At 38.7% G+C, this 18,862-nt stretch overlaps 1 pseudogene; it reads right to left on the reverse strand.

Annotated features, from left to right (window-relative positions):
- Nucleotides 1-15,235: 15,235 nt before the first annotated feature.
- On the reverse strand, nucleotides 15,236-15,697 carry LOC119826725 (annotated as a pseudogene).
- Between the last annotated feature and the right edge of the window lie 3,165 nt (nucleotides 15,698-18,862).

Raw genomic sequence — 18,862 nt, forward strand, 5'->3', positions numbered from 1 at the left:
ATAAAACATGGAGTAGACTCATGTTTTATCCTTGGAGCCTTTGGGTTAACAATCCCAGAGCTTGCATGTGGGTCTCTTTGTCCCACTCAGTCTCATGGGACTGGGCAGCACCATGCTTCCTCTTTGAAGCCCATGTCTGAAAGCTTCTTAAAACAAGCAATGTATTCATAAACCTGAGTCACAAATGAGAAGTTAAAAAAAATGACTCCTTTTATTTCATCATGTTCTTTAGGTTGTTGGTTAGATTATCTTGTTATGTTAATAATAAAATATAAAAATTGGTATCTTAAATTTTATTAAACCAACAGTATGATACACACTGTCACATAGTGTGATGAACATAGTAGAGAGATGTTGCCTCTTTGTGGACCAAAATGAACATTGCAGATGACTGAAAAGGCACAGGGCAACATAGAAAAGAAGGAAGTGTGGAAATAAAAGGCAAACGTAAGAAATAGACCTGTTTATAATGTTCAGTACCTTGTCCTGCATGGCCTCCAGGGACTTGGACCTGACGAGGAACAATGTGGAAATAAAAGACAGATAGAAAGACACATAGGAAAGCTGAAGTTGAGTGACCTGGACTCTTTGCTAGAGAAATTTCAGCACCCCAGATGGTCAGCTTGTTTTTATAGGGAACTGGACAAAGGGGCTGGGGTTGTTGCACACAGAAAAAAAATAAGGAGGCAAGACTTATTATATCCATCTGGATTAAGAACACAGGTTTAACTAATCTCAGTAGGAGCAGTCTCTGTAAGGGAACAGTCCAGGCTTCAGGGGGAGAAAGCTATGGTGGAGACATTCTGCATGTATTGCCAACACTCTCAATTGCACAAGGAAGGCTGTGCCATGACACAGACCTTTCCCCAGTCTGGAGGAGGGCTCTGCCATTCTTCATGGGTCTGAAGATCTGAAGTCCCTGACACAACTGTGCCCTTGTCAGAGGATACACTCACTCAAGGACACCAGCCACTCGGGGCTTCCTCCATTTTCTACACTTCAGGCTGGGAAGAATCAAAGACCACTGTTCTCAGGGGCTTCCCAGAGTTCAGACTATCAAGTCTGAAGGTTTCTAAAGCTTCCAGCACCTGCTAATTCATTCCATTTCTTTTTAAAGCACTTTGTAGACCTAAGCGATGTTTTCCCGATTTCCAGCTGAATTGATTTTTGATTTCGGACACTTCTCATTTTGCAGCAAATGATACAATACTCCCCACATGAGTCATCATCCATCATATTAAAATTAGCTGTGCTAGGGAATCGTCAGAAGTAGAGGAAGTACCGAAAGCTTTTCCGAGTCCTGGTAGAAGGCAACTTCTAGAGAAATGTGTGTTTAAGTAAGGAAAGATGATTTCCAATTTGTTTATAAAAACAAAACCTGTAGTTTTGTGGATCATGTATTGGAAAATACTAAGTAAAAGCAATCACTGACCTGGTCATGATGGCACAGGCTTGTAATCACAGCACTTGGAAAGTGAGGAAGAGGATTGGTTGTAAATTTAAGGTTAACCTGGACTACACTGTGAGATCCAGGCTAGCCTAAGCTAGAATGAAACCCCTACTTGAAACATCAAACATCAACAGCAAAAGAAGACATTGGTAATGACTCTTCTGCATTAGAAGATACTATACTCAATATTTTTTTTCTGTTTTAAAATGCTTAATTTGCAAAGGCTGTACATATTCAAGGTTTATGTGATTTAATACCATATACATAAACTACGTAATTATCACAATCAGACTAATCTCCACACCCATCACTACCCATAACATTTCTTAAATCCCCAGAACTGATTTAGTTAACAGCTAAAAGAGATTTTTAACCTCTGGGTGTGAACCCTTTGATAAACCCCCATCCTCAAAAACATTTACATTATGATTCATAAGAGAAGCAAATTACAGTTATGAAGTAACAATAAAAATATTTTATGGTTGGAGGGTTACCACAACATGAGGAACTGTATTAAAGGGCTGCAGCACTAAAAAGGTTGAAAAATACTGATAAAGTTTGAAGTTCTGATCAATACCTTTCTGTTTCTCTACTGCAAGCAAGTGGTCATTAAATTTGATTGTTTCACTCTTGATAATAAACCTAAAGTCACTTAACCAAGCTATTTTAAGATACAGACTAAGAAACAACTCTCAGAGAATGAAACTATGGGACTGCTCAGCTGACAAAGACTGTGAATTCCCTTGGAGGCAAAAGAGTCATCATATGAAATAGAATACATCGTTTTATTTTGCTTCATCAGAAACATTGAAATCTTGATTACCTTAACTTTCGTTATATACCCACATAAGTCAAATCATTCTATCAGTGATAATAAATAGTTTAAGAGAAGTAAAATTTTAAAGTTGTATTTGTTTTATCAAATTTATTTTAGTAGTTTTATACTCTGACCAATAATGAAGCTATGCTTAGCAACTGTTACTATAAATAGTTAAAGCAATTGTAAGTCTCATTGGAACATGATAGTCTCAAAAGGTAATATAAGTACTCTATTTTTGTATTCTTAATTTTTTCTAAAAGTTTAATTGTAGAATTGATTCTATTTAATGACATACTTCTTACCCTGTTTTTGAAGTTCTTAATACAACTTATTTCTAAGGGACCCTGTACTGGCTAGTTTTGTGTGTCAACTTGGCACAAGCTAGAAGCTTTGGAAATAGATAAGAATAATTTCAGAGGTAGATAAGAATAATTTCAGTGAAAATGTATTAAATATCAAAGTTTGAAAAGACTATTGTTATGGATAGTAGACACTGATCTTAAAGAAATTCATCAAAAAACATGAAGACAAATAAGCATTATATCAAGGAGGTCATGTGAAGGTGCGTGGTTGATTGGCAGTTATGATTCACCAGACAAGCTTTAATATATATAATTCAGTTTTAATAAAGGAAAGGAAAGGGAACTTACAAATCCAAGGTTCCAGCGAGGAGGGCAGGAAAACAAAGAGCAGGCGGGCTGCAGGCCCGCAAGATTTTATAAGTCAATATTAGCCTAAGGGGGACACGCCTAAGAGGGACACGCCTAAGAGGGACATGCCTTTAGACCAAGGGGGACACGCCTTTAGACCAAGGGGGACACGCCTTACAAAACAAGGTTTTTGGCTAGGCTTCCCCTTCATCTCCCCCTTTTGTCTAAATAAGACAGAACCAAACCAAATACAACTATATTCAATAGGAACAAATAATAAATATAAAATTACAAACAATATTAAGAAGAAACATATAACAAAAGTTTTACTAAGCATTCTATTTCAAGGAGTCTAAATAATGTAGAGGGTAACTACAATTATCTAATCTTCAACCCCATCAAAGATCTGAGAAGGGAAGTAATATTACTTAAGCAACCAGGAAGTACAAACAAGAAACTTCCAAAATGTGCAACAAATGACAGAGACAACTAACTACCTGGGCAGTCACCCAAAGTTTCGTTTTGCAATGTTGAGGCAACCAACTTTGGCTAAGGCCTAACACAACTGACATAACATTTTTCAAAGGCAAGGAACTTTTTGTAGAACTGTCCAACCCTGTCTTGGCAAGATAAGACAATCCCGTTTTTATCCATTTACGGATACTCTGAAACTCTGTCAGTGGTCGAGGTATGGGCTTTTTCTTTGCCTAAAGGCCACTTCTGCCAAGAAGAAGACAAGCTCCCAGTGGAGTGTCTTTGGTGCTCAACATTCTTTCGGGAGTAGAGTGGTGTTGCCAGGAGTGATTGTGTCTCATAAGTACCAAACTCTAGGTTAGATTAAAGGCCATGTTCTACAGCTCTTCAAAGAGGTCGAAGATTATACTATCTATACTAAATATAATTTCTATGTATCTAAAAAACCTGAAAAACAACTGTGCAATAAATGAGGACAATATCCCCAAATGTAAACAATGTCATTATACAAATAATATCAGAGGTAGAAAGGTACATTGCAATATGATAAATATCTCAATATAACAATTGTTTTAAACAGAGGTAGAAGCATACTCTCATACAATAGAGGTAGAAGCATACTCATATACAATGTTCAATATACAAGAATCAACACCAATGCAATTTTCTAATAACAATAATTCACAAATACCAAGCATCCCATCAAACCAGGTAATTCCCCCCCCCCTTTTTTTTCATAAACACCCCTGAGTCCATATAATACCTCCCCCATCCCCTCAACCCTATACCATCTACTAAATGATGTCCCTAAACCAGAGGGCAAACTCTGTTGGGAGAGGGGGCGTCGTCCTCTAAGATTGCTTCTAGCTGACATGGGGGCGACGTTCTTCTCAGGGGGTTCCATGAAAGCAAATGATGGTAAAATTCCCAGAATAACATTTGGTCGAGGAAATTGTAACTAGCCTCTGAGTGTTTTGAGGAGGTCCGGCCAGAGTGTTGTCAAAATTGTACACCATTTGAAACTGTCTTGTGTAGTTGGTACCAAAAAAAAAAAAACCCAAAATAAAAGGTCTAATTTTAGCGCTATTAAAAACATGACGTCATAGTAACCAGGTGAAATTGATGTTGTGGGGCCCCATCTTCATCCTGGAAACTTCAAAGATTACTGAAGGAAAATTTGTTGTTTGTTACAGGAAAGGTAAACATTATCTACAAAGACATATACAGACATATATATTCGATGGAAGGTATAATAAAGACAGACACAGATATGAGGAAAGGCAAAGAAAGTTTATCAAGTATCATCATCATCATCATCATCATCATCATCATTATCATTATTATTATTATTACTATTTTTATTCTGTCCCATTTCATGGCTCCTGACCTGAGACAGAAACTCTGAGATATCTCTTATAAACAGGCTTGGAATTGAAGAAGGACTGAGCCATAGTCCAACTCCAAAACCAGCTCTATATACATATAAATAAAGGCACAGTATATATGTAAAAAAATGTTTTATACTTACTAAACATATTCGGGTTCTGTGTTGATCCATATTAGGTTGTAACTAGTGTCCATGAATCAGTATTTAAATATCCAGGGTCCCTTAAGTTCTTTGAAGATGAGTGGTTTCCTGTGGAGATAAGAAAAGAACCCTGCCCCCAACCTATATGCTTTTCTTACCATCAGTATGATCATCATCCTTGTGAATGAATTATTTTTCTTTTCCAAGGGGCTTCTTCTCTTCAAACCGAACCTTTATTAATTTTGACGGTATCCACAATTTTTCCTCTCCTGTGGAGACAAGAGCAAAACCCCTTCCCCAACGCAGCACATCTCCTGGCTTCCACTGTGAGGTCAGCACATCCTTGAAATAAACTGGTTGATTTAATTCAGCAGACTTTTCCATTATCCAATGTCTTTCTGCAGCCGTTGTCCCCTTCTCATTAGCATTGAGAAAATTCAAGGTTAATAAAGCACTATGTAACCTATTTCTAGGGGTATTTTCCACCCCTTTCTGTTTGTTTAACATATCCTTTTGTAGTAATGAGCTGCGGGCTGCTTTCCTGCAGCCCTGCTCCTGATCACCGGGCTAGCTTGTGCCCCGAAATAACATCACACAAACTATATTCTTTTAAATACTGCCTGGCCCATTATTTTCTGCCTCTTACTCACATCTTAACTAACCCATATCTAATAATCTTTGTAGCACCACAAAGTGGTGCCTTACCAGGTAGATTCTAGCGTACGTCCATCTTGGGCTGGAGCTTCATCGCGTCTGTCATCTCTCTCAGGAGAGGCACGGCGGTCTGTCTAACTTAGGAGAGGTGTAGCATCTGACTGATCCTTCTACCTCACTTCCTCTTCCTGTTCTGTCTACTCCACCCACCTAAGGGGCGGTCTATCAAATGGGCCAGGCAGTTTCTTTATTAGCCAATGAAATCAACTCAAACAGAAGACTCTCCCACATCATCCTTTATAGTTCTATTTGATCTTTCTATGACTGCTTGACCTGTAGGATTGTATGGTCTACCTGTAACATGCTTAATATTGTAATAAGCAAAAATCTGTTTCATTTTCCTAGAGACATAAGCTGGACCATTATCCGTCTTTATTTGTGTAGGTATACCCATGATGGCCATAACTTCTAATAAATGAGTGATTACCGAATCAGCTTTTTCTGAGCTTAAAGCAGTTGCCCATTGAAAACCTGAATAAGTGTCAATGGTGTGGTGTACATATTTTAATTTGCCAAATTCTGCAAAGTGAAACACATCCATCTGCCAGATTTCATTCCTTTGAGTGCCCTTTGGATTAGCCCCTGCAGGCAGTGGTGTTTGGTTATAAAAAGAGCAAGTAGGGCATTTCTTTACAATTTCCTTAGCTTGTTGCCATGTAATAGAAAACTCTTTCTTCAAGCCTTTGCTATTGACATGATGTTTTTTATGAAATTCAGAGGCCTGCAGCACACTACCAATCAACAATTGATCAATTTCTGCATTACCTTTTGCTAGAGGACCTGGCAGACCCGTATGGGATCGGATGTGTGTTATATACATAGGGCAAAGCCTGTTCCTGATCATGTCTTGTACCTGGATAAACAATGAGGTTAGTTCTGTATCATCAGGTATAAATTCAGCAGTTTCAATATGTAAGATTACTCTTTCTGCATATTGTGAATCAGTAACTATATTAAGCGGTTCTTTAAAATCCCTTACTACCATAAGAATGGCATATAATTCTGCCTTCTGGACAGAATCATAAGGGCTTTGTTCCACCTTACTCAAATCTTCTGATTTGTAACCTGCTTTCCCTGATTTATTAGCATCAGTATAAAATGTACGTGCTCCAGTTATTGGAGCATCACGGATGATTCGAGGGAGAATCCAAGAAGTTCTCGTTATAAAGTTAAGCCTCTTGCTTTTCAGATAGTTGTTATTGATTTCTCCCAAAAACTTAGCGCAAGCTCTTTGCCATGGTTCGTTATCTTCCCACAACTTTTTTAGTTCATCAGCAGTGAAAGGCACTATAATTTCTGCTGGGTCTATGCCTGCTAGTTGACGAAGTCTCAATTTGCCTTTTATAATTAATTCAGAGACTTTTTCCACATAAGTTTTTATTTTCTTACTTGGTTTATGTGGTAAAAAGATCCATTCTAAGATATCATCTCTCTGCATTAAAATTCCTGTAGGAGAAATTTTGGAAGGCAATATGACGAGAATACAACTGAGCTCTGGATTCACCCTGTCCACATGTGTCTCTTGTAATTTCTCCTCAATCATTCTCAGCTCCTTTTCTGCTTCAGCTGTTAATTCTCTGGGACTGTTTAAGTCTTTTTCACCATCCAAGGTTTTATTTAAGTGAATTATCATATCAGGTGTTATGCCAACAGCTGGTCGTAAGCTGGAAATGTCTCCTAACAACCTTTGAAAGTCATTGAGAGTCCGTAACCAATCTCTCCTAATTTGTGCTTTTTGTGTCTTAATTTTTTGCAAACCTATTTTATAACCTAGATAATTAACAGAATCTCCTCTCTGAATTTTTTCAGGAGCAATCTGCAATCCCCATTTAGGTAAAAGTATTTTTACTTCTTCAAACAGTCTTTCTAAAGTAGCCATGTTTGAATCAGATAACAGAATATCATCCATGTAATGATAAATTATAGACTTGGGAAATTGCTTGTGTATTATTTGCAATGGTTGATTTACAAAATATTGGCACAGGGTGGGAGAGTTCAACATGCCCTGTGGGAGGACAGTCCACTGGTATCTCCTTGTAGGTTGAGAGTTATTATAAGTAGGCACTGTGAAGGCAAACTTTTCTCTGTCTTTTTCTTGTAAAGGTATAGTGAAGAAACAATCCTTTAAATCAATAACTATGAGAGGCCATCCTTTTGGTAATAAAGATGGCAGAGGAATTCCAGATTGCAGAGAGCCCATAGGTTGAATAACCTTATTGATAGCCCTGAGATCTGTCACCATTCTCCACTTACCAGATTTTTTCTTAACAACAAATACAGGAGAATTCCAAGGGCTGGTAGATTCTTCTATATGTCGAGCATCTAATTGCTCTTGTACCAGCTGTTCTAAAGCCTGCAACTTTTCCTCAGCTAAAGGCCATTGCTTTGTCCATATTGGTTTCTCAGTCAACCATTTCAGAGGCAGTGCTGTTCGTATCTCTGAAGGGCCATCAATTGCTTTGCATTCTTGTACAGCCCGAACAGCCGGTTTCCGCCTTCTGTAATATCTTTTAATATTTCCCTCAGTGATATAGGCTCTAGAAGCAGCAGGAATGTTAATTTGGGTATTCCATTGCTGCAACAGGTCACAGCCCCATAAATTCACTGCAATATTGGCTACATATGGCCTTAATTTTCCTATTTGTCCTTCTGACCCTATGCATTCAACCCATCTCGTGCTCTGCCTTACTTGAGATAGGGTTCCAATTCCCAGGAACTGAACATTTACATCCTGAAGAGGCCAATACGGATGCCAAGATTCTGGAGTAATGATACTTACATCCGCACCTGTGTCCAGTAGGCCAGTAATAAAAACGCCATTTACACACACTCTTAACTTTGGTCTTTGTTCATTTATAAAAGTCTGCCAAAATACACGTAACTCATCTTTCAGGCCATTTTTGCTTTTAACAGCAAGCATGGGGCTTTCTAATTTTCTTGACGAGGCATGTTCTCGGCAGTAACCGGAAATGATTGGACCACATTCGCCATGGGGGCCTGCGAGAGGCCCCCCATTGAGTTTCCCAGTGGCAACAGGTTGCCTTGTCTATCTCTTGTTGACCTGCACTCATTTGTCCAGTGTCTGCCTTTTCCACATCTCCTACATACACCTGAAGGCTGAGTCCTCCTACGTCTGTTATTTCTAGAAGAGGCATTATTATTATTATTATTGTTATTATTATTATTAGTTATTGTTATTATTATTATTATTATTATTATTATTTCTGAAAATCCGTTGTCTGCAATTCCTTTTAATATGTCCCATCTTGCCACAGTTAAAACATTTGGTAACTTGATGTCTCCTTTTTGCATTAGAAATTGCTTCTTCTACCCATGCTTCAGTGCCATAGTCAAATGATTCAACATTCATTGTATGTAAGACCCATTCGTCCAAGGGCGCTGATCTCATCTTTAAAGGCCCCAGGATCCTTTTACACTCCACATTGGCATTCTCATAAGCCAAAGACTCAATTATTATACGTCTTGCTTCTGGGTCAGATATCCCTATCTGTACAGCTTTAGTTAGCCTTTGTAAAAAATCACTAAAGGGTTCACTCTGACCCTGTTTAACTCTGATATATGATTCCAGTCTCTGTCCTGGGTCTTGAACCCTGTCCCAAGCCTTTAAGGCTGCTGTAGTACATATGGATAAGGTGTGTTCATCATAATTAGCTTGTTCCAGAGGATCGGAGAAAAGTCCTTCACCTAGAATTTGATCTAGGGAGATCTCAATTCCCTTTGCTCTTTCCTGCTGTTCTAAAAGTTTAGCCTCTTGTCTGAACATGCATTTCCAATTTAATTGTGACCCACTCTCTAGAACAGCTGATACTAATTGTACCCAATCATGGGGCGTTGCCTTATTGCTTATAGACCAAGTTTTGAGCATCTCTCTAACAAAGGACGAATGTAGCCCAAAGTTCATAATGGCTTGTTTAATTTCTTTGAGATCATTCATACGGACGGGTTCCCATGTATATTCCTTGATGACCCTAGGGTTTTTGGAACCAGTCACCTTTTCTGACGTTATTATTGGAAAGGCAGGTAGAACTTTATGGAAATTATCCCGGAGAGTTTTACTCATTGACGGAGTTAAATTTCGCCTTTGTACCGTTTGCTCCTGTTCATCATAGTCTATAATTTCCTCAATCTTTTCTAATCTGCTTACTATTGCCTTCTGTAAGGCCTGGATCTCCTGTCCAGAATTATGCTCCAAGGCCTTCATGGAGGATTCCAAAACATGAAGTTTGTCCAGTAGAGTTAGTATCTCATCCTTGGATAGAATTTTCATGGCATGAATTGTGCCTTCTTGTATTAACAATCTGTCAGCCAATCTGTCATATCCTTTAGACAAAGTCCGATTTTCACATTCAGCAGTTCTAATTCTCTCTGATAATGTTTCAGACAGGCACTGAAGTTTACGATCCAAATCAGCTGTTCTCTCCTCCACAGCAATGAATCTCTCCTTAATATCAGACTGTAGTTTTTCTAAATTTTGCTCATTTGACCGAGTCATATCAGACAAAGCCCTATTCCCTTCCTTGAGACCTTCAAACTCTTTCTTGGTGTCAGTCTGAATTGTTTTTGCAAATACCTCGACCAACTTAAAGTTGTCACTCAAAACAGTTGTGCCCTTTCTTAAGCATTCAACCTCTGTCCTAAGAATCCTGGTTTCATTCTGTAAGGACTTTATCATTTTTCTATTTTCAAACCATGTAAGGGAGAAACCAAATACGAGAAAAATTGCAAGCCCTATAAACATCTAAGTTATGGGAATATCATATGTATCCTGTAATATTTCTACCATAGTATAGTTAAATAGATTGCAGAAGCTTTCAACGGTGATATGGTCAGACTTTTTTTTTTTTAATCAAAAGAAATTTTACCTGTAATGACCGTTCCCTGCCAGTAGGTGGCGAGGGCAGTAACCGCTCAGCCAAACCGAGTCTGCAGTACCGGTGGAGCTCGAATGCTGGGACTCCGGCAGTAACCGCTAGTCTCTGGCAGGTCAGGGCACAGGCCGAACTCAGCCGGGACTGGTGCTGCCTGAGGGGTTAGCGAGCTCGGACTGAGTTACCCGCGCGCACACACACACACACACACACACGTCCTTTGCTCCGTACAAGCGGGGCTGGGACAGGCTAGTCTGGGAAACTGCTCTGAAGCAATCAAGAGCCCAAGGCCCAATCCCTGCCACGCAGTGTGGGAACTGGAGCTGAAGGCTCCCAAATGCCCGAGTTGGACGCCAAATGAAGGTGCGTGGTTTATCGGCAGTTATGATTCACCAGACAAGCTTTAATATATATAATTCAGTTTTAATAAAGGAAAGGAAAGGGAACTTACAAATCCAAGGTTCCAGCAAGGAGGGCAGGAAAACAAAGAGCAGGCGGGCTGCAGGCCCGCAAGATTTTATAAGTCAATATTAGCCTAAGGGGGACACGCCTAAGAGGGACACGCCTAAGAGGGACATGCCTTTAGACCAAGGGGGACACGCCTTTAGACCAAGGGGGACACGCCTTACAAAACAAGGTTTTTGGCTAGGCTTCCCCTTCAGTCATGGGACATTAATAAAATAGATGTATTTTTTCAGAAAAAGCAGACATCAAAATGTGAAAGATTATTGAGTGTAACAAGAGACATTATGAACAAAAAATTATAAATTCACCAGAAATGTACCATGATCCTAGACATGTATTCACACGTCCCCCAAAATATGAAAATTCACATGCCAAACAGAGTGAAATAAGTGTTGAGTACATGGTTATCAATGAAGATTTCAGCACCCCTCTCTGCAACTGAATAGTAAACAGAGAAAATTGTTGTGCAAGGGTAAATATAAGCTCTGTTGTTTGCATTAGCCCATAGCATTTTCAGCTATTTAACATTGCTCTGTTTAACATTTTTAAAAGAGTTTATCCAGTTATAGAAAAACAAGCATTTTCTCCAAGATTGCATGAACATTAACCAGGCTAGACAACATTTTGAACCATAAAATGTACTTAGCAAAGCTGAAAGAACTAAAGGCACACTAAACTTATTCTCGCACCAAAATAGAAATATACTAGAAATAAGCATCTAGAAAATCAACAAATTTGGGGGAATTAGACACACTTCTAAATAACATATGAGTCAAAAAGTGAGTCTTGAAAAGAGCTTGAAGATATTTTGAATGACTTTAATTTCTTGAATACAGCAAAAGTAATTGTTAATCCCACTGATCAAGAATAAGACCACTACCATACTTTAAAGCCAAATTTGAAGCAAGCTGTAATTAAATACAGGCCAGGTGTATGTCTGGCCAGATCCATATCCAGGCACCTAGGAAATGGCCCAGAAACATCTATAGCACCTTTTTTTTGTAGCATCTTAAAAAGGAAAATCCATAACTCATTGCATTTCCCATTAGATCCAATCAGGGTTATATTGTGACAAACCTCCAGCTTGTGAACCTCCTGTTCACATGTGATCAAATGTATCTGGTGAAGATGGGGGAAAAACTTGTTTAGGGAAATAAAAAACATATGGCTTGTTATTGCCCATAAACAATTACAACTGGAGGTTTCTTTCCTGCCTGCCAGCTGCCAAATAACCACTCTGGGGCTTAATATTATTTATAATTGCTTGGCCAAGTACTTAGGCTTCTTACTGGCTAGTTCTTACATATGAATTAATCCATTTCCAATACCTGTATATCACCATGTGTTTTGTGCTTGTTGGTAATTCTCTGATGTCTTACTTCTCTGGCAGTTGCTAGTGTCTCTCGACTCTGGCTGCTTTTCCCTGTCTCTCTGCCTAAATTTCCCACCTAGCTATTTTCTGCCTTGCTATTGGCCAAGTCAACTTCTTTGTTAACCAATGGTAATAAGGCATATCCACAGCATTTAGATGGGAATCCCATGTCATCTCCCTCTTTTTGTCTAATTAAAAAGTAAAGTTTTAACTTTAACATGGTAAAATTACATATATACATATAACAAAATGGTTATCAAACAAGAATTACAGTTACATTTAGTATATTGTATTTTACAAAATTAAAGAAAATATTCTATCATCTATTTTATCTTTGTAAGTCTAAAGTATTATATCTAAATGATAATTTTTCAAAACTAATGAAAACTATATCTAGTCTTCAACTCAATCAAAGGCCTCAGAAGATTATAATATTGCCTAAATAAACAGAAAATGCATTGTAAGAAACTTTTAAAACTCTAGGAATGACAGAGACATCTGGCTCCGTGGAAAGCCAACCAAATTTCTTCTGTACCATTGGTGCATCCATCTTCAGCCTACAGGCCCATAGTTTCTGAAGGACTTTTCAATGAAGCAGGAAATTTGAAAGAGTCTCCCTCCTGTATTGTCAGCTTTTCAGTCACTTTTCTGTGTCTTGTACAACATCTGGCAGTTTCTTCTGTGAAGCAGGAACACTGATCACCCAGCCTTGTTTTCAGAAAGTTTAGTGGTCATTTGGGTCTTTGGTCCCTACAAGTCCAGTTTTACAGCATACAGTCAAGCAGTTCAGGCAAGAGCAGTTTCTTGCCCAAATGGCTAGACTTGCCACATTGAAAGCAAATTCCATAAGGAGCTTCTTTTATGCCCATCATCCTCTTGAAGAAATTGGGGCTGCCAGGAGTAGATGTGTCTCACTGCCAAAAAAAATTCTAAGTTCTTAAAACATTTTAAATGTCATATTCTCTAGTTCTTTGAAATGTTTGAAGATTGCCTATTTATCTGAAATATATCTCTGTATATCTAGAAAACATAACTAGAATGACTACAAGTTTGACTGTTACAGATGACTGTTAATTTGTATTTTTAACTATACATTATATTTTTAAATGAGCTGCATAAGCACAATACCTTAAACAAGAGTAGAAATATACACACAGTATGACACAATTGATCCCAAATTTGCATTAATATATCAAATTTATACCAATGTAGAATATTTTGAGATATACAGCTGGATTTTTGGATTAAAGTAGATTCAATAGTTTACCTTTTTCCATCATTTCTATATCATATCCTCTTTTCTCTTTAGAAAGAGATTGACTGTGACCATTAACCATTTATTGCCAACCTCCATTAAATGAAAGCAAATATTTATAAACAATATTTTGGAAATTTGGGAATAGTTTTCTACTTCCTGCTAAGTGGGGAACACCAGTAACCTTATGCGTATACAGAGAAAAGTTAGAAATACTGTTAAATGTTGGCGGCAGTAGTCTGTGAGACTGCATCGTCCAGTTGCTTTGAAGCTGTTTTGGATGTTGGATCACCTGGATCAGCACTAACAACAAAGACCTCTTAGGGGGTTGATCAATCAAGTGATATTAGCCTGGAATGAATCCACAGCTTCTTATCTTCCGTGGAAACAAAAGCAGAACTTCTTTTTCCAAAGCAGCATATCCTTAGGTCCAAATTTTGAAGTAAGGATACCTTTGTTGGTTTAATTTAGCAGCTACCACAATCAAATGTCTCTCTGGTCTCTCTGCAGTTATCTCATTAACAGTCAAAAAATCTAAAGACAACAGAAGAGTATAAATAATTCAGACTCAGTGTATTTTCCATCTTTATATGGCTTTTTATATATTACTTTTATTATCTCTTTAAAGAAGTTGTTTTATTTTTAACTATTTGTTTTCTGTTACTGCCTATACCCATTTTCTTTCTTTATTAAGCCTATGGGTATATTTTAAACACACTGTAACCCATTCAGAGGTTTGGGTTTTGTCTGAATCTCTCTTTATTGTGTATTTGTAATCATTTTTTGACCAGGAGAGTTTTTTAAAATGCTAAGCAAGCATGGCAAGAACCAAAACCGAGGCTTTGATTATTGGGTCTACATGGCAGAGATATGTTCACTGCCAGCTCTGGGAGCCATGCTCACTGACCCAACTCTAGGGATGCCACCATCAAGCAGCTTGTAAAACACTACCCAGAGACTCCATTCAAGTGTTTCATAGTAGGACCTCTCGAAAAAGCCATCCATGCTGACAGCATGAACCAGAAAGTCATCTCTTAAAAGAGCGACACATCTGCTCACTGACAGCAAGCAGAACCTCTCCAAAAACTGTGGCTACCAAGAAGCCAAACTTGACTCCTGTTTTTGTGGGTCTAGAGGCCCTAATTTGTTAAAGCGTTATTAGGTCTTATGTGGATCCATGCCAGACAGTGGGTGCCATTTGTAACTGGAGGTTTCTCTCCTGCCTGTCAGTTGCCAAATAGCAATTCTGAGGCTTAATATTGATTATAGTTGCTTGGTCAAATGTTCAGGCTTCTTACTGGCTAGGTCTTACATATAAAATAACCCATTTCTAATAAGCTGTATATTGCCACATGTCCCGTGGCTTACTGATAATGTTCTGGCATCTTACTTCTCTGGTCTCCCCAACTCCACTTTATTATTTTTCTTTTTTTCTTTTTCTTTTTTTTTTTTTTTTGAGATGAAACATGTTAATCTACCAGTGGCACGTAACATTGCACAGGGAGTCACAGCTCCCAGAGTTTTGTTCCAGGTCAAAGGAAGTTCCAGAAATATTTAGTTGCTGGTCCCTTGCCTGTAAGAACAGGGTAAGTAGAGGAGAAGGGCAGATACCCTCCTGTCACTCATAGATCCAGTTTTGTGCACAGCTCTTGTAATCTACCAGCTCCTCAGGCTGAAACCACAAGCTGATCTCCTTCTCTGCATTCTCCACAGAATTGCTGCCATGAATGTTCCTGCCAATTTGGATGCAAAATTCTCCTCGAATGATTCCGGGTTTAGAGCCTGCAGGGTTGGTCTCTCCAAGCATCACCGGGCCTGTCTTCACAACAGTCAGCCCCTCTCAGACCAAAGCAACCACTGGTACTGAGTGCATGTATTTCACAAGGCCAGTAAAGAAGGGACAGTCCTTCAGGTCAATGTAGTGCTCCTTGAGAAGGTCCTCTGAAGCCTGCATGAATTTCAGACCAACAAGGCAGAATCCCTTCTGTTCAAAATGCTTGATGATCTCTCCCACGAGCCCCTGCTGGACCTCATCAGGGTTGATGGCAATGAAGGTGCGTTCACTGTTGGCCATGGTCCCCTTCAGAAGCCAGGTCTCTCACTCCCAACTCCACTTTCTTTCCCCCCTTTCTTAGGTTGAATTTCTTGCCTAGCTATATTCTGCCTGGCTATTGACCAAATCAGCTTCTTTATTGGCCAATAGTAATAAGGTATATTCATAGTATACAGAAGGGCATCTCACATTAAACAATTTCCTCCATCATTTCAGGAACTCTCTGTCCTTCAGAAAAGGCTTGTAGATCAAAAGCATTTTTGTTTCATGGATCTCTTAGGCACAGTAATTAAAACTGAAAATTTTAACTTTGACTCTCATAACAATAATAATGTACAAAACTTGTGCATTTATTATATGAAAGACCTAAATAGTATTCTCTTTGTTAGGAAACAAAAGAAAAAAATCCAAAAAAATTAAAAATTAAGTTAAAGCAATCAAAAGAAGGGAAAACATATGTGTGTATGTGGGTGTATGCCAACTAACTTGAAGACCTCAGTTTTGATCCCCAGATCCATGTAAAACAAGGAAAAAATAGTACAAGCTTCAGAATGCCGCGGACAAAAGATGGGAGGCAGAGACAGTAGGATTTCTACAAGCTTGTAGGCCAGCTACCCTGGCTTATGTACTGAAGAAGAGACCCTGTGAGAAGATAAAGTACCCAAAGGGTTGACCTTTCAGCTCTACGGGTATGCACCATGGCATACCTGTGCCTGCACTCTTGAGCAGACAAACACACACACTCACACACACACTCAATATAGCATAAATTAATATGATTATAAGAAAGAAAACAAGAGAGTATCAATGAAAGCAAAGGCTCGACTATTGAAAAGTTCTGTACAATTGATTAGATTTCCATAATTATCTCAAAGGATCAAAGAAAAAGTCATAAATGGTCAGTATCAGAAAGAACAGACAGCATTATTTGTTTCTCAGACATTATGAAGATAATAAGGGAGTAGTCTGTGTGATACTGTGTCCACAATTTGAACCAATTTCTTCAGTAAAAATATATAAAAATGAGCAATCTCTTGAGAAATATGGTAAACTTTAAAAAATTACCCATTTCTGCAAGTGGCAACTAATAGCCCAAATCTCTCTCATCCTAACTGAATGGTAGTTTAAAACCTAAAGAAAAGTAATCAGGCTCAGACAGATGAACTTGTGGAGTCTTCTTATCATTTAATGAAAAAGACATTCTCTGCATTATATCTCAGAAGAGAAACAAATTCTATGTGGCCATAATATCAGCCAAAGACTTCAGTAGAGCAGAAAATGAGACAAATATCATTCATGAATAAAATAGAAAGTGTTAAATACTAGCAAGTTACTCCAGCCACATGTAAAAGAAAGAATTATATACTATGGCAAATCAGAATTTTCTCCAGATCTGCATGGTTAGTTCAACATTTGCAAAGACAGCTGACCTACTTGTAACATGGTTCACCAATGCATCTCTGAAAGGACACTTGTGAGGGCTTGTGAAAAATTTCCAAGAAAACAGTCTTGTGACCTCTGTTCCTCCAAATAATGGGTTTGTATTTGGTGTGTGCTTTCATACCCCTCCCAGGTATGCTAAATAGAAATAGGTTTACTTCCAATCAGCCATCATCTTACTATTGCTTAGATGATGTTTCAAAGCATGAATTGTCCTGTGACTGTATACAGACTAAACTCACATGAACACACCTTGTCCTTGAGACTGCATACAGCTTGGATTCATGTGAACTTTGCTCAAATGACCATGCTTAACAGCCAGAGTATAAAATGTCTGATGAATAAAGTTGGCTATTGCATGAGTTTTTAGTCCACCTCATTTTTTTCAGTTTTCTAATTTTTTTGTTCTTGTTGTTTAGTCTTTGAATAATTTTTTTATTTTAAATGTTTTATTTATTTTAAATACCAACCACAATTTTCTGCTGTGGGAACTCCTTCAGACAAAAGCCTTTAAGATACTGGCCCATTTGGGCATGGTTTTTTTTTTTTTTTTTTTTTTTTTGTCTGAAGGAGTTCCCACACAAGTTTTCTCTTCCTCCTCTCCTCCTAGTCATTCCTGGCACCTCCTTTCTGCCCCACTTCTACTCTTCAGAAAGTGTAAAACTCATGAGGGTCAACAAGGCCTGGCATATCAAGTGGAGGGAGGACCATTCCCCCACTATATCAAGGCTAAGCAAAGCAACTCACCACAGAGAATGGGTACAGAAAAGCTAGCTCATACACCAGGAACAGATTCTGATCCCACTGCTAGGGACTCCACAAACAGATCAAGCTACATGACTGTCACCCATATGCAGAGGACCTAGGTAAGTCTCATGCAGCCTCCTTAACTGTCAGTCTAGAGTCTATGACCTCCATCCAGCTCTGGTCAGCTGTATCTGTGGGTTTCCCCATATGACCTTGATGTTCCTGCTAATATGATCCCCTCCTCCCTCTTTTCAACTAGACTCCCAGTGCTCAACTCAATGCTTGGCGGTGGATCTCGGTGTCTGCTTCCATCAGGAACTGGTTGAAGCTTCTATGATGACAATTAGGGTGGTCACCAATTTGATTACAGAAGCAGAGAAGTCCAGTCACCCTCTACACTATTACTAGACATCTTAACTGGAGTATTCCTTGCGGATTCCTGGGAGTTTCCCTGGTACCAGAGTTCTCCCTAACCCTATAATTGTACCCTCTATCAAGATATATCTTTCATTGCCCTCCTTCTCCATCCCTCCCCCAACTTGATCATCTGATCCCTCATGTTCCCTTCCCCCATCCTCACCCCTCCTCTCCTGCCCCCAGTTTACCCAGGAGATCTCATCTATTTCCCCTTCCCAGGCATTGAGGCATCTCTCTTAGGCTCCTCCTTGTTACCTAGCTTCTTTGGGACTAAGGATTGTAGCATGGTTATCCTTTGCTTTACATCTACTATCCACTCATAAGAGTGAGAACAAACCATGTTTATCTTTCGGCATTTGGGTTATCTCATTCAGGTTGACCTTTTCCAAATCCAATCATTTACCTGCAAACTTCATGATGACATTGTTTTTTATACAGCTGAGTAATACACAATTTTGTAAATGTAACATATTTTCCTTATCCATTCTTTGGTTGAAAGGCATCTAGGTTGTTTCCAGGTTGTTACTATTATGAATAATGCTGCTGTAAACATAGCTGAGCAAGTGCTCCTCTTCCAATTGGTGTAGA

Source organism: Arvicola amphibius, chromosome 11 (genome assembly GCF_903992535.2).
Source record: "Arvicola amphibius chromosome 11, mArvAmp1.2, whole genome shotgun sequence".
NCBI classification, from domain to species: Eukaryota; Metazoa; Chordata; class Mammalia; order Rodentia; family Cricetidae; genus Arvicola; species Arvicola amphibius.